The sequence below is a fragment of the Poecilia formosa genome, unplaced genomic scaffold (assembly GCF_000485575.1).
Source record: "Poecilia formosa unplaced genomic scaffold, Poecilia_formosa-5.1.2 Scaffold34, whole genome shotgun sequence".
NCBI classification, from domain to species: Eukaryota; Metazoa; Chordata; class Actinopteri; order Cyprinodontiformes; family Poeciliidae; genus Poecilia; species Poecilia formosa.
The window spans coordinates 731,486-747,649 of NW_006799973.1; the positions used below are offsets into that span (position 1 = coordinate 731,486).

At 39.4% G+C, this 16,164-nt stretch overlaps 1 long non-coding RNA gene across 1 annotated transcript in view; it reads right to left on the reverse strand.

Annotated features, from left to right (window-relative positions):
- LOC103136670 (uncharacterized) overlaps window positions 1-1,576 on the reverse strand; it is a 2,917-nt gene extending 1,341 nt beyond the window's left edge. Inside the window, exon 1 of the long non-coding RNA XR_476054.2 lies at window positions 1,117-1,576. This is a non-coding gene — a long non-coding RNA (uncharacterized LOC103136670). The remainder of the gene's footprint in view (window positions 1-1,116) is intronic.
- Window positions 1,577-16,164: the final 14,588 nt, after the last annotated feature.

Here is a 16,164-nt window from a genome sequence, read left to right on the forward strand (position 1 = left end):
AGTGAAAATCTAAATATATTATACAAAAACATTTAAATAAATACTAACACTGAGGAAAAGGTGGAGGAACTTCCACACAGAGATAAAGGGCGAGGTTGTGAGCGGTGCATACAAAAGTGTGATTGACAGCGCTAAGACCCTCCTCCTGACTCTGATTGGTTGTTTTTGACGTATTTCTGTAGATGACAGCAGGTTCAATTGGAGAAGGCAGAGGAGCACAATTATTTCCAGATTATTCATCTCATACCTGCCACGGCATAGTGAGTTTCAACAAATACATAAAAACACATATTTATGTTTTAGATAAAACTGACATACTGCTGCTTTAAAGAAAGGAAAGACGTGGCTAGTGGAAATTTGTTGATTTAACTTTCATACCAGTGTGTGCCAACACTGTCGAAAGTACAGATACTTAACAAGGTTTCCCCCAGAAAAACTGCTAAGCCGAAGTCATTCACCCAGCAGCCACCTTGTTTTTCAGTTAAAAAAATGTTTAAAATTGACAGGAAATTTTAAAATATCATTTGATAATCATGTGTTATTGAAAGATTAGAAGATTAACACCTGAACAACTATAAAGTCTTTAAAAAATGCAAACATTAAAAAAAAAACCTTAAATAAATAAGTAATGCTTAACCTGGTGGGGGCACAAGTAAAGCCTGGTGGCCCGCCAGGCTTATAAGACACTGGAGGAAACCCTGACTTATGGTGCTATTGTTCTAGATTGACATAACCTAATCTCCATAAGTCAATGTAGACCTGCTTAGCAAAGCCACGGACAGGTTTCCTCCATGCCACAGAGCTGCAGTGATTCATTTATAAAGGGACCCTGTCAAAGTTTTTAGTAGGTTCACATTTCTCTCTTAAAATTAACCTGAATGCTACTGCTGAACTTCTTTCCACAAAAGTTAGTAGAAAATGTCAGTGCTTCAACAAAATGATTTAGGTTCTTGCACACGACGCGTAGATTCATCTTATTGTATCGTTTTGTCTCGTTGAAGGAAGATTACAGCACAATCATATAAAAGAAAACCCTCGCCACAGGCCATCTGGTGCATTTGAGCGGGAGGATATCTATCAGTTTGTTTTCTCTTTTTTTTTTTTTTTTTTTTTTACCTGCAGAGGACACAGCTGAGCTCGATGCGAACTAGACGCCGCCGCTCTGCGCTCCCGCTCCCCGCTGGGGCTTTCCTGTACGCTTTAGCAACGAGTCTTGTTTGAGGCCGAGTGTCATTGACAGCCCACCTCTCACACTCAGCCTCTGCGAGCTGCAGCAAAAAACACAAACCAACCTTGCCTCTAGCTGATGGGATTGTAATAATGAAAATAGATGCTGGAGGTTTGCGCATGTCTGACTGCTGCGCTCCCAGTGCAGCCGCATGTTCATGTGGATGCGTTGTCTCCTCTTGTCGGCTCGCTGGGGATCAGCAGCCGAGCTGGTAGGTGTGTTCACCTCGTAGCCACGCTTCATCCATGTTAATGAGGATGTAAGAGCTCCCATTCCTCAAGGTCGAACACTGTGGGATTAGACGCCCCCCTGCATCCTTATTCCATATGCTCTGTATTGGCGGTGGACACTTGCAGATGCGAATGACCTTAAAGCATATGAAGCGCTGTGCTTTACATAAAAACACCATGTACTCGAGTTGTTCCAGCAATCAGCCGGGCGTTTTGCATCTTTATTTTATGTAAGAGGGAATTAATTCAGATTTCACACTACTGAGCGTCAGAATGCTGTTAAATTTAGATGTGAGGAGAGTATCGCTGTACGCTGTCAGTCACAGACGATGATACAAATAGACTTCGCATTTTGTAAAATATGCCCATTACTTTTCTTGCAAAGATTTGGTTAAGATTACAGGCACGTTCTCACATTAACTATGGGTCAGTAGAAGTCTTTGAGAGCAGCAGAACTGGGAAAAAACAACAACTTGGCTTCATCTAAATGTGTGAAAATTTCATCTTGTACTTTTGCATGGCCGTGGTAATGTGCTGGACTACTTCCCAACAACACGCGCAGTTGCCAGGGCAGCCCTTGCATGGCATCAGGAGGAAATATCAACACATTCAAATGTCTTTCTGACTTTAATCTAAATTTCCTTTCAAGATTTGTGTATAATCAATTTTTTTATGAAGAAAAAAAAATACCCTCATTGTATTTTTTTTCCCCATGAAATCAAATTTTATGTTTAAATGTTCCTGTACTGTGTATCTTGTATAGACAATACACTTATTTCACTTATTTCACTTTTCCACTAACTCTATATCTGGTTCTGTTGCAACAGACTGACTTTCCTCAACCCGAAACACATTTGGTGCTTCGGGTTTCTCTTTTGGTTTCTCTTTCTGAATCTGAATCTTACCTTGTCACGAATTTCCTTCCTTATTTCCTGGGTAAATTGAGTTATACGTAAATAAACATTACAATGACCCAGTTGTATGAATTGGTCTTTGAAAGAAATGCACCTGTGATGTTTGGCTCTCTTCAAAAAGTTAAGTAAAAGCAAGGCCTGATTTTGCACTGCAGAGCCAGAATGGAGGGAAATAACCTTTCAGCCAACGAATATTACTCTGGACAGGAAATTACAATAATTTAGTCTCCATGACATTTTTTTTGTGTAAATGTTAAATTCCACCAAAGCTGGTGCAGAACAATGTGCAGCATGTGATCAGGTTATTAAGCTTTTCTACAAACTTCTGTAAATATGCGAACAACAGTTAATGGGACACTTTGAGTTCATGCCGATGTGTAAAAAAAATCATGTTTCTTTTTTCCTTCCAAACAGAAGCAGAGCCTTTCAAAGGCAAAGCAGCTGCATAATTCCCTCATTTGTTGTTTGTTGTCCATGTCATTACCCAATTTGACTCACCGCAATGGGTGTGTGTTGCTCCGACGCTTTTCACATCAATCTTTTGTATAGAAATATAAAACGCAACTGTGTCTGTTTCCTAGTTAATATTAGCAAATGACATTTCTATTGCTGCACCTTTCTGTGTGAGACTCTCCTGGTTAAATACAAATATATAAATTTATTGCTGGATAAAAATTTGACAGTAGGTAGATTTTGTTGAGGTAAATTTTAATTCACTTAATTGTTAGGGCTGGATATATAATGTTTGTTGAAATGTATTTCATTGCAAGAAAAGAGAACATTATACCATCCAAATTTTTATAGTGTTTTAGTTTAATCAGCAGTGATAGGATGGAGAGGGAAAAAATAACATGTGGGGAACCTCAAGGTCCAGTCCTGGAACTCCCTCAATTTAATATCTACATGCTCCAACAGGCTCAGGTTATAAGAAGACATCAGATTAGTTAACATAACTATACAGATGATAGCTATGGTAGGTAATTATGATGTCACCAGGTGATCATGAAACCATTGGATCACTGAGCACAGATGCTTGGTGCTCTGATGCTTGGTCTGCTGCATGTTTTAATTTAATACCATCAGATTCAGTTTTTTTTTTTACAATCCTAATTCTTAAAAATCTCTTTCTTAAAGAGAAAACCAACAAATTAAAGCTGATGTACTTTGAAGTACAAAATGTTGCATGCTGCAGAAGTCATTTGAGAGTATTGCCATGGATTGTTAATTGCCAAGTATGTTTTTTTTTTTTGGGAAAAAAAAACATTTGGCACAGCTCTGTCCATTGCACAGTTGGTCCTCCTTTTTGTCTTTTTAAGTCCTCCAGAGCGCTTTCGAGGAGAGATTTCCATGCTTGAGCTAATCTCAAAACCCAGAACCAAATCTGGAATGTGGCAAGTGACTGGTTGTCTGTCAGGAGAGATCCTGCTCCCTCTACCTCAACAACCTAATCAGCCAACCGTGACCTCCTCTGCCTCACTGGGACACCCACATAAGCCAACAGTTTCTCCCACATCCTCTGTGCACTTCCCTCCAAACAGTGTAATCCCACTTTATAGGAGGGATGAGAGACGCAGCACCAGTCATAAAATGGGACTCACAGCCTCCTCCAGCTCTTCTGTTGTTTTTCCCACTTGGTCTGTGAGTGTCTTGTGTTTTTAGCTGCATGAAATAAGACAACATTTGCAGTTCTGCCAGGGTCATTGAAGCCGCAGGACTCGAATGCAGTGGATCTAAAAAAATCTACACAACACTGCTGAAGTACGTGGATGTTGTGAAGTAAAAATATGAAACCAAGATAAGTCACTACAGAACATTTTCCCACTTTGATCAAAAAGCCAACAAGTAAACAGAAATCATTAAGAGATAAAATAACTAAGTTTCTAAAATGATGTCGCTGCCTAAATTTGCGCAACCTTAAATGATTACTTTGCAGAAAACCCTTTTAAATTTTATTGCAGCTCCCAGGCTGTTTGGATTTACCAGTTGGACTAATCTTGATTTAGCACTATTTCACATTTTTATTTGTAAAAGTAATTTTCCATCTTGCACAAGTTTCTCCTGCACACAGCCCTCTTCCTGTGCCTGGATTCAGATCTTTGCTCTGGCTTGGATTAACAGGAGAAGCATTTCAGTTTTTAGCTGCATAATAATGTTTCTTTTTCCAGTCAATGCCAGTCAACAGCTTTGTGCTGCTGTTGACTGGCATTTGGAACTGCTCATAGTTTCTTCTGACATGTTTAAGGACTCTCTTCCTGCTGAAGACAAGCATCCCCAAACCATGATACTGCCATCACCATGCTTCACTGTGGGTGAAGTGGGTTTTTTTTTTGGTGACGTGTACTATTGTTTTCTTTGTCAAAGTTTTTGGAGTTGTGACTAAAACAAGGCCTGGCATTAATGATCCAGACATGAAATTGAATTTGTCAGAAATTTCTGCAGCTCATCTGAGGCGTCTTTGCGTCCTCCCTGACCAGGTTTCCTCTTCTCTTTTTTTTTATAATTTTATTTTTTTAGGTACATCCAGTTTTTGATAAGTTTCTGGCTTCCATTATAGACCTAATGATTTGGAATGTATTTTCTCTCCTTCTTCTGACTGATAGCTTTTGACCATGAGATCCCACATGTGAGCCATGAATTTTCGATGTGATGCAACTTAGAAAATGTCAGGAAAAGTATTTTAAGACTGATGAACTGCACAGTATGTACTGACTCCAGTTTAGAATGAGTTTAAGTGTGGCGGATAAGAGGATGTGTCACTTAAGCAATGCAGCCACATTTGAAAAATTCTGTTTGTTTTGGGTTGAGTGGTGCAGGCTATGTTTACTTTACATACTCTTTTATTTGCACAAAATACTGGACTTTTTTTTTTTAAAGTAAACGGCAGGCCATGCTCATTCTAGTCCAACTTTATAAAGGAACCTGAAATTGTTCGCCGCAGTAAAGTCAAAAGGTGTTTTCCCTCTTCGCTGTGTCTGCATGTTAGGAAAGTACTCTATACGTTTGGTCCGAAGCTACTCTGCTGGGCTTTATCCGGTTTAGAGAAGCTGAAGAGCATTGATTATTGGAGGTAGCTAGTCAACAATACCGAATCTAAGAAGTTTGCTGCAGGTGGATGAAACGAGTACCTTTTTGCTAAAGAGATTCGGATAAAATGTCCAAAGCCTGAATAAAATGCGTTTTATGATTAAACAAAAGCAGCATTTCAAACTTTAGCAAGTGCAGCATTGCGGTACCTCATTTGGGAAGAATTATTTCTCACTGCTGAAGTCTGTTTCTGAAAAGCAGATATAGATACAAAGTAAGAAGCCCTGCAGAGATGCTGATTACCTGCACCGAGAGCTTTGATGCATCTGTTCCCCCAGGTCTCTGCATACACTTACATGACGCTTACATTCACATGGCCCCTCAAAACTGCGGTATTTATTTCTTCTGTCCATCCCACACAACTCAAGCATGGCTCACTTTTTCTCACCTCCTCACATTCATCCCATCATCAGTGTAAAATACTTCACCCCTGCAGACAGAGACAGATGGAGGAGGCAGCAGCAGCAGCAGCCCCCTCCTCAGCTACTGTGATTTATGCCGCTGTAGCAACAGACCCACATTTACACATCGCTATGCATGCATCCACGCTTAATGCATGTAAGTGCGCATCAGTGGCTGCGTGCATAATGACGCTAAGACCTGCCAGTGGCACCCGGCTGAATGCATGACAGCACCTGTCTGGTGCCAGAGTTAAATGCCACGGCTCAAGAGCTTCTTTAAAAGGACACGTGCGTCTTTGAAGCAGCAGGATCTGACATCATTTGTCCCTTTCTATGACAGGTAAAGTGGAACAGGCAGTGAGCAAATTTCTCTTGCTTCGTCCACCCAACAAATCAGCGAAGCTGCAGTCTGTGGCAGCTCTTTACTGCTACAGTGGAAGAGCAGCTTCACTTTCTGCTCAATGTCACACAAATAAACTCAATTCTTAAGGTGGATAATGAGCAGCCTGTCCTGCAGAAGCAAAGTCGGTGCACTGAGGGTTGTGTTGGTGTGATGAGGTCTGGGCCTCGGAGCCATTACAGTGTTGCAACAAGGACGTGGTTACTGCACATTTAGCAACCCTTATTGAGCAAGGTCATTGCATCACTGCCTCCCTCTTGCTCACATGCAACCTTCTACTGTAGATTCTGTGGTTTGGGTGGATGGGAGAAAGGGAGGAGCACAAATCAGATTGTGATGGTGGAAACAAAGGATGGAAAGAAGCAGTCAGGTGGTGGAAGACGGGTTGGAAACGGGAGAGGAGGGTTGATGATGTTGGGTGGAACATGGAGAAAATAAGCAGGGTAGAGCAGTGGTAGAGACAGCGGGGGGAATCGTTTATCCAGGAGCCCAGGTAAGGGTGACCTGTTTGTCTCTGTCGACCTCTGTTACTCCCCTGATGTCTCTATAATAGGCCTTTAAGGCAGGTAGACACGGCGGCAAAATGAAGCGACCTGCAGCAACAGAGGTGCTCAGGTGCACTCTGGTTTCATTTCATCCTAAGTTAGGAGAAATCCCAGAAATATCATCTCATCAAACACGGCAAATTATTTTTAGCATTTAAAAGAAGAAATGCTGCTGCAGATATATTTTACAAACTGGTGTACATTTTGATTCGTCTGTATTTATTTGCTGTAAAATGTCTTTCTGCAAAGCTCCATGAGACGACGTTGGCTTTGACTCGATGCTGTGCTGAACTGCATGTCTGTTTATTTTTTCCATCTTGAATTATGACTACATGAATAAATAGTGCCAATTAGATATCGGGCTTGTATTATGACATGCAGCATAAATTTATTACTGTTGTGGCTAATGACAGATTTTTTTAAGCTCTAGACATGCAGATTCTGATTTTATCCAACTGTAATCTCTCTTCATTTTACTGTGGGAAAGAAGTTATCATGATTGTTCATGGTGGTGGAGGCCGGAGAAGGACGGAGGCCTGGAGAGCCAAGATCTTGGAGGTTGGGCAGGGGTGGAGGTGGGTTGGTGCTGCTGTGGATGAAGGTCCTTATAAGGGGGAGCTTGATCGGTGATTGGCGAAGACGGGGATGGTCCGATCCTGATAGGCTGACAGTAGATGACGTGATGATTGGATGATGCAGGTGAGGCTGGAGAGTCTTCCAGTTTAAATTTACGCCTCAGCTTCATATTAAACTAGTCTGTATGGCTATCTGTACTCATCCCCCAAAACAGAAACATCCTGTCCAGAAGTGATGCTGAAAACTATTCCAGGCATTTGTTACTTCAAGACTGGATTTGTCATGATCTTTGGTTTGTGGTCAGCTTTATTTCGGTAATTCATTTGTATTTATATTAACCACTTTGCTCCCCGTGTTTTTTCTTTTTTGTTTTTTTTAGCCATTTCTTCCATTTTTTCTTAAATAAAACTTTAAAAAATTTAAGTTTTATTTAAACTTAAATTTCTCAGGAGTTGTCATTACTTATTTGTACTAAAATCAGATGTTATGTCACGCCATGAGAGCAGGAAGTCAGTGTTACCCAGCTCTGCTGTTAAATGTATTTCAATAACATTTTCAATGAAAGACACATGGTGACAAAGATTACATTTTAATATCTTTAGCATCTTATATTTCCATCAAAAACTGGAAATGGCAGTCCCTTTGTATTTCCTCGACACTAAGTAGAAAGTACTGGACTCTAAAAATGATAAAACAGGGCAGTGACACCTTCACCTCTGAATGAACATGCTTTCGTCTTAAACACCTTGAATATACTGAAAATAGTTGAGTCGTTTCCACTCAGTGACAGATTTACACTGAAGATTTTGTCAGTGTGACGTGTTAGTGAAGAAGAAGTATGGTGTGTTCACTGAAATGGAAAAAAAACAAAAACAAAAAAATTGTTGCCAGTCAATCATAAAATCTCTGATTTCATTCACCAGATAATTTTTCAGTAAGCATCTAATTTCCTTTTGACTTGGATTAATTTATATTCTGGCATAAGCACAACTTTCATGCCTCTGTTTTAGTTAGTTATATCTGTGCTGAAACTCATATCCACCCATTATTCACCTTGTTACTACAGGAGCTCATAAAGGACAAATAAAACTGACTTTTGACGTTTACACCCACCAGTTTTTCCTACATGCATAAAGGGAGCGAGTGAGTGGGACGAATTCAGTTTTATGTGTAGCTTATGCTAATAAATTTGATCACACTGGGCCAGTTAAAACAAATCACATACAGAGGAAAAAGCAGCTTTTCTGCAAGCTTTAAAGATTCATGAATAATGGTTAAAGCTTATTTATAAGCATTTTGTGTGCTTTTCTTTTTAAAACTAAATAGGTTTTGGATTTTAACAGGATCTTCTGTATGTTTTTAGTAGAGTATGTAAACTAAAATTAGATGTACTTTATTTGTGGTTAAAAAATTTACTTTAATAATAAAGCAACAACAACAAAAAAAACAAAAACAATAAAATGTCCAATAATCCCAAAGTAGCTCATATACATAGCAAATTTAAATGTGATATTCACACATATCTTCCTGACACAAATTTTCCACAATGTTGAATTGAGGATCCTTGTCCTGCTACAATAAATAACTCTGTCTAGGTTTTGACCTTTGCTACTTTAGGATCAAACAAAATTGGCCCAGATTTTGAGAAACCAACAAGAAACCACTAAATTATACGTCCATATCAAAGAACAATATTTAAAATAAACATGAACTGAGGGACTGCCAACTAATAATTTAAAATCTATACTTTTATAGATTTTAAAAGTATAAAATGTATACTTTTAAAAGTATGACAATGTCCATGAGGCAAGTTGTTAAAAAAGAGCATGTCAAAAATCATTTATACCATTTTCAGTGATTAGTGGTGAAGGCTTTTTCTGCATTACGGTTTTCAAATCTTTTTATGATTGCTGACAAGATTTTGCTTGATTCCCAGTATTGTTTTTGACTATTTATTTTATGCATTTATCACCAGGTATTTGTGGTTGGAAGGCCTCGTCTTTCAGATTCAACTCTCTGGTTTGTTCACTCCAAAAATGTTAAATTAATTCTGATTAAAAAAAAAAAAAACCCAAAACAAACAAAAACATGTTGATAAAATTAAATTATAACTTTAAATCAAAATCTGCCCGGGGTATGAATAATTTTGGGCTGTACGTGATTGTTGACTTTCTATTTATTTACTCCTATTTGGGTTTGAGAAAATTCACAGCAAATTCAAACTGGTGCAGCCAGTGAGTCTCTTAATGACTAAGGTTGCATAATTTCATGCATTTCACCCTGGAGAAAGACAAACAAATATTAGATGTAAAATTTAATTATAAACTGGCATGAGTAAGCAGTATACTTTAGAAAGATGAGCTACATTTCTAGCTTCTTCTTCAGGGTCGATATTCTTCCAGCAGAAGACAAAATTTTGACCGAAGTGTTTCCATTCAAAACACACAACTTTAAAAATAAAACATTGGATTTGTTTTTCATATAAACCTTTTTTTTAAAAAAGAGAAAACTAACGAAGAGACGGTGAGGTCCAGGTTTTATTTTGTGTGGACTGCTCCTAAGGGTTCCCTGCCTCACTATTGTTGTTGTTTGTTGAGCAGCATTCACATCGGTAGTGACTAATATGTCACCTAACATGACATATGTCAGAAATCCCACCGGCATTGTGAAGCAAACGGGAAAAAATAAAATAAAATAAAAACCCTCTGAATGTATGCAGCTGTACAGCAATTCCTGAGAGGCTTGCAGCCCTCAGTGTGTCCACAGAACAGTTTTGGTCTATAGAGCACCTGTCGAGATATTTCTGCAGACTGAGTACTGGATAAACCAATTGCGAGATTGCCATGACTTTTTCCGTCTCCAGGGGATGAATCCAATTGACCTTTAATATTACCGGGATTTTCTGCTTCTTCCTCAAGCAAAAGTTTGCACTTTCTGTGACAAACACAAAGTATTTTGAAAAAAAAAGAAAAAAGTTTCATTTCCTGTCGCCTTAACAGAACCCACTGACTTTGGTGAGACAAAACCTTTTGCTCTGGTGAAACCAAAATGCTCGAACACTTGACTGAAAATACAAAAGGACACGTTTAGCATGACTAATGTTTTTCCACATCCACATTTAGGATGTAATTAGCTCAGCTGCATGTTTTCCTCACATGTTGTTGCAGCTTTTCTTTTTCTGCCCACAGGTTGACTAACACTATTTTCACTAAGTTGTTACCCATGGTGCAAATTGCATTTGCCAGAGCTGCAGGACAGAGTTTGAAGGCATATTAATTTTTAAAGGCATATGTACAAGTGCCTTTAAGAATTAAAGGCACTTGTACATATGCAAGTGCCTTCTACAAGGCACTTGCATATGTACAAGTGCCTTGTACATATGCAAGTGCATTCAGAGAGTGCATAACTCTCTGAACATAACGTTCAGAGAGTTATGTTGTGCAGCAATAGGCAGTCTTGTTTTGACTAGGAATAACTATAATAATTGCTTGGGGAACTTATTAAAAAATTAGTAATTTAGATCAAATTTACCAAGTTGGGGCAATACTCAATTATTGAGAAAATAGTCAAATAATTTAGTCTGTTATTGCTGATAAATAACTGCCTGATAAAGGTTAAGATTTAAAATGATAAGTTAGGGTAGAACTCTAACACAGGCATTATTTAAATACATTAAATACAGACAACTACTCTCAAATAACAAAATAATTTATTAGCACAGGAATTCAACGTTACAATCAACAAACAACTAAAATTACTGAAGTAAAAACAGTAGAAATGTACAACTTTACAAATATTCTGAAAATAACACCTATCAGACTAAATGTTGCAGTCAAGGCTGAACAGGAACTTTAGTTAGACTTTTGTTTTCTGTAGACTCCTGGTGTTCAACTCAAGTTTTCCAGGAATAAGTCCTTTCTTCATTCAAATTGATCCAAATGGTGAGATTAAATTTTCTGCATTGTCATCAAAAGCAAAGACCTGGTAATCATTTATTGATTTAATGTATTTATAATGAAATACAGTCTCATTCCAAACAAAACAAGCCCCGAGGGCTGGAAATGAAATCCCTACTCTGGACTCGTCTTCTGCTCTTTGCCAGACCTGTGCATGGAAATGGACGCGGCGTTCAGAGTCTGCTCTGCACTTCGTCCTGTTTCCTGAGCGCCTCCTGTGCCACGCGTAGCAGGCGATGTTCATGATGAGCTGTAACAACAGAACCTGCGTGTTCATACTATGTGTATACGGTATTCATGCCGAGTCTTTAGTGTATTTTTGTTGGGCCTGTTGCGAAATGACAGTGTAAATACTGGGGGTGCCCTGGTGCTTTTGTCAAAAGACGATGTTTCCGATGCTAACAGCGGCGCGCATAAAACGGCCATTAGCTCCAGCTGTGGGTGGTGGGGTTCTGCCATTTTGCCAATTAGATTCTGTGAGGTAGTTTCACAAACCTCGAGGGGTTCTGCTCAAAAACGAAAAGTACACAAAGAGCAGGAGCGTAGCGTCTCTTTTAAAAATGCCACTTGAACCTTTGCTTGAGTGTTACATCGGTATTGAAAGTCTGTGGTGAGCTCAGGGTTTTGCAAAAAGCTGGATGTGAGTCGCACACGGGCAACAAAAACAGATCTGGGTCGCATTCGCCTGCTGTGTGAACGCAGCGTTTAGTCTCATGCTCCTCAGCTCTGAAACAAAGTTCCTGAAACGTGCAGAAGCTATTTTCTACAGCTCAACCCATAAAGGCACAAAAATGATTTCATCAGGTTGTTTCTATCAAGGCTCTGTGTTTAAATTTTGATGTGTCTTTGCTTTATTATGATGCTTTGTGTTCTTGTTTTTGGGGATATTTTGTGATTTTAATGTCTTATTTCTGGCTCTTTATTTACCTGTAAAGGACTTTGAATAATGGTATAAACTCACCTTACTTTCTTGAAATTTAAATGTCCTGGTTTTCTGTTGATTTAATAAAAACCTAACCTTTCCCCACAGTATTTCCCCGCGCTTTGCGGTTACCGTTTTCCAGAAAAAGAGACTAAGTTCGTGAGATCAAGCGTCAATGTCAGCATTTCAGTACCATTGAATTTTATGTCACCATTACGTATGATGGTAGTTATTGTCTTTCACTCTCCAGTATTGATCACTGATGTGGGTAAAACAAGAAGATATTCCCTTTTTTTTCTAAGAATGAAAGAGTTGGTGCCTTTTCTTCCCAGCTGTAAGATGTTGCACCATTGTTCCACAGTCACATAGGACAAATGCACAGTAGAGTAAAAATGTCAACAGTTCGTGACAAATGAACTCATGAAACCTACCAGAGCTTGGTGACTCAGTGTAAGAGTATTCAACGGTAGACTTTTTTTCCTGAAGGCAGTAGCTGTAGATTTTGCAGAAATCTGAAACAAAGATATGTCAGGCAGCCATCGCTATTTGATTTGCCCTTCTGCTTTCATCCTCTTTCCATTTTTGCTCATCATCCCCTCCACATGACACAGTAATGACAGCCTCCTGTTCACTTGCTGCAAATTTACCTCAGAGACAATCCATTTTATTACTTTAATTTGGAAATAAAACACAGAGTGGCGGCAACGCTGGAAATGAGATGGAGAGAAAGGCGAAGGAAGAAAAGGAGCAAAGCTTGGCCTAGAGCTATGGAAAGTTGTAATAGATGTTATGTGAGCAGCAGGAAAATAAGAACATGTAGGCGTTTATGTGGCATTAAGACTTTGGTGCTCATTAACATAAGCCCTTTCCGCTTTAGGTTTCTGAAAGCTGCATTGTTCTTGCAGAAATTGGGCTTCCAAACAATGAACATAGATAAACAACTCGGTGTAAGAACAGAATGTACATCCGTGGAACAGAAATACTAATAACAGATGGACCAACACAAAGTATTAAATAGGAGAAAAATTATTATGGTTTTTAGTATTTGTTTCCAAATGAAAATGAGAAATGTGAAGCGCATACCCCGTTATTGTAATACAACTAAATAAAATCCAATTCAACCAATTGTTGGTTGAATTAAAATCCGACAAAGTACGACAAAGTTCAGCTGTGGAAAGGCCATTTATTTGCACTTTTCAGCTCTACTGATCTAAGATATATCACTTAACTTAACCTGATAGAAACGGCCCCCGTTTATGGGAAACTAAAGTTTAATACATATGAAAAAAATAAAAGTCTGCAAAAGTGCAACTGCAGCTGTTGGCTAAGAGGAACAAAAGTGACAGGTGGGCTTGGGAAAATTAAAGGATGATTCTGCTTTAACAAATAGGTCGACTAGTTCCTGACTGTTACCCCGAGCTGTCACTGGAAAGACAGTCACCAGCTGCCACTTTTCTGCCCGTTTCCCAGACTTCTGTCAGCTTTGAGAAACCTGTCAGCAAGGCCTGCATGGGAGTCAGACAGAGGCTAGCAGAAATATGAAAGGAAACATGCCAGGGCCTCGTTTCCACTAAAGTTAGAAAGTTTTCCAGATGCAGCAGGAACTTTAAGGTGTAATTTGTTACATTTATTCCAACCGAAACACAAATACATTTTATAGCCCTGCGACTGCAGTGCTGCTCAGGTGTTTTCTTCCAGAGGCAATTTGTAAAGTCCACTTGTCACAAGAGAATTATACTGACGATATTTGCATATTTACAATCAGTGACGGTATCCAAAGGGGGAAGACACAAATCCTGTTCATCCATTCATTCATTTCATTAACTCAGTGCGGCAGAGCGCCGTTGATTCACAAAACATACGTCCACACAACCTAATACACATCTCATCAGACTGATGTCATTGGCTTATGGTTGCAGTAGTATGAGCAAGTAATTGTTTTCTTTCTGTAAGACTTGCAGAAACCAAAACTAATTCCAAAATTATTCATATTGGACTTAAAACAATTTACATCTAGCAACGAATGTTTCTTTCCTAATATCTAAACCTTTTCCAAGTTTACTTTGAGAGTTTAATGCTTATTGGAAACGCAAGTCAGCCAGCACAACAAACAGGAAGTCCTTGCCAGGTGGCTACATTTAAACTTCTTGAATGTCTTACACTAAATATGTAAAGCTATCAGACGATATCCACTCTGAAAGTTTCTCCAGGCTCAAAGAGAAACAAACAGCCAAGTTAGCTCCGGGTTAGGATCAGTGAACAGATCCTGCTCTCCAGCTGAAGCAAACAAAACGTGATTTTTATTGGGTGTTTGTGTTGCCTGGGACAGAAACTCCCACAATTATGGCAAATACAATATATATATATATATATATATATATATATATATATATATATATATATATATATATATATATATATATACATGCGTGCTGGCTATTGATCTTAAAAACTGGCTTGACTCTGCCACATATTGTTGGCCGTCGCAGGGACAGCATATGAGCCGTGGAACAATGGTGTGCTGTTCGTGCAGCCTGTGAGGCATCTTTTGTTTTACGATAATGTGGTGCTTTGTCCTCACAGCCTCTGACGTGTGTTTGGCTTTATAGTAATGTTGTCTAATGAAGCTTCTTTACAATAAGACGGGGCATTATTCCTGCAGCCATCTATTTAATGCCGTTCTCTGGAGCTCACAAGAAAAATAATGCCGCTGTTTGATTGCACATCCTTCAGGGGAATGTAATTCAACCTTTGTAGATCAATAAAATCTATTGTATTGCAATGGATTCCACTTACTATTCTAATCCATACCCTGCCATTTACAGACATATGGGCATGTTGACTGCAATTGCCGTTATGTAATTAATAGTCGTGGCGGGGCAATTAAAATTTGGAGACTTTATGGGCCTGCTGATGAAGCGAGGAACCTAAAGCTCTTCCTTTTCTGCACGTTTCTACATTTCTTCTTGTTTGTTCTTGTTTGCCTTTTTGTCTCCTCTCCCCCCCCGCAGCAAACGCGTTCTCATATGAAAAATAAGCGCTGCCTTTTGTACGCGACGTGAAAGCGTGTACAAAGCGATGAACAGCTTTAACACTTATCCTTGACTTATCCTTTACCCGCACGCAATTAATTACAGCCTGGAACTGCGGCCCTGGGATCAGCTGCCGCTGCAACGAAAACACGAGTGTGCACGGAAAGCCGAGCGACTCGGGGAGCGTCGCCGTGTCCCAAGCTGAGAGCCCTGCACCAGCAACCGTCGGCAGCGGCAGCCATTATCACACGAAAGCAGCAGTCTCCAACTTTATTCGGGAGGGAGTGTGTGTGTTCACGGGCCCACAGTAATCCACATTCACATTGTTAATTGGTTCAATTAGTTCTCTCTGATACTGTATGAATTTTTCCACTCTGCCTGTCCCCAGATAAAGTCCAGTTAATGTATTACTGGGCAGAGGTTACAAATTGTGTTCCCAGTGGTAAGACTTAATACACAGTGGATTTAAAGTCATTTATCTGGTTGAGTGGACTAAAAACTGTATCGCTGACACTGTAATGAGGGAACACAAGCAGCTTGGCCTCACTGTTTAGACTCATGGACAAGTTCACAATGAGAGTACAGCACCTTGCAGCGGTATTTATTCACACTGATTTTTTTTTTTTTTTTCCAGAGGTCGGCAACCTTTAGGATCCAAACGGATCACTACAAAAGCGTGAAATGTGGCAAAATTGAGTGCAGTTTACTTCCCCTTTTAGGTTTTAGAATAATAAAAAACCCAAAGACGGAGCTCAGTTCTCCAGTCGAGCTACATTCCTACCTTCATCTATGGCCACAAGCTTCTGGTCGTGACCTAAAGAACGAAATCAAGCTGCCGAAATGAGTTTTCTCCTCGGGGAGACTGGGCTCTCCCTT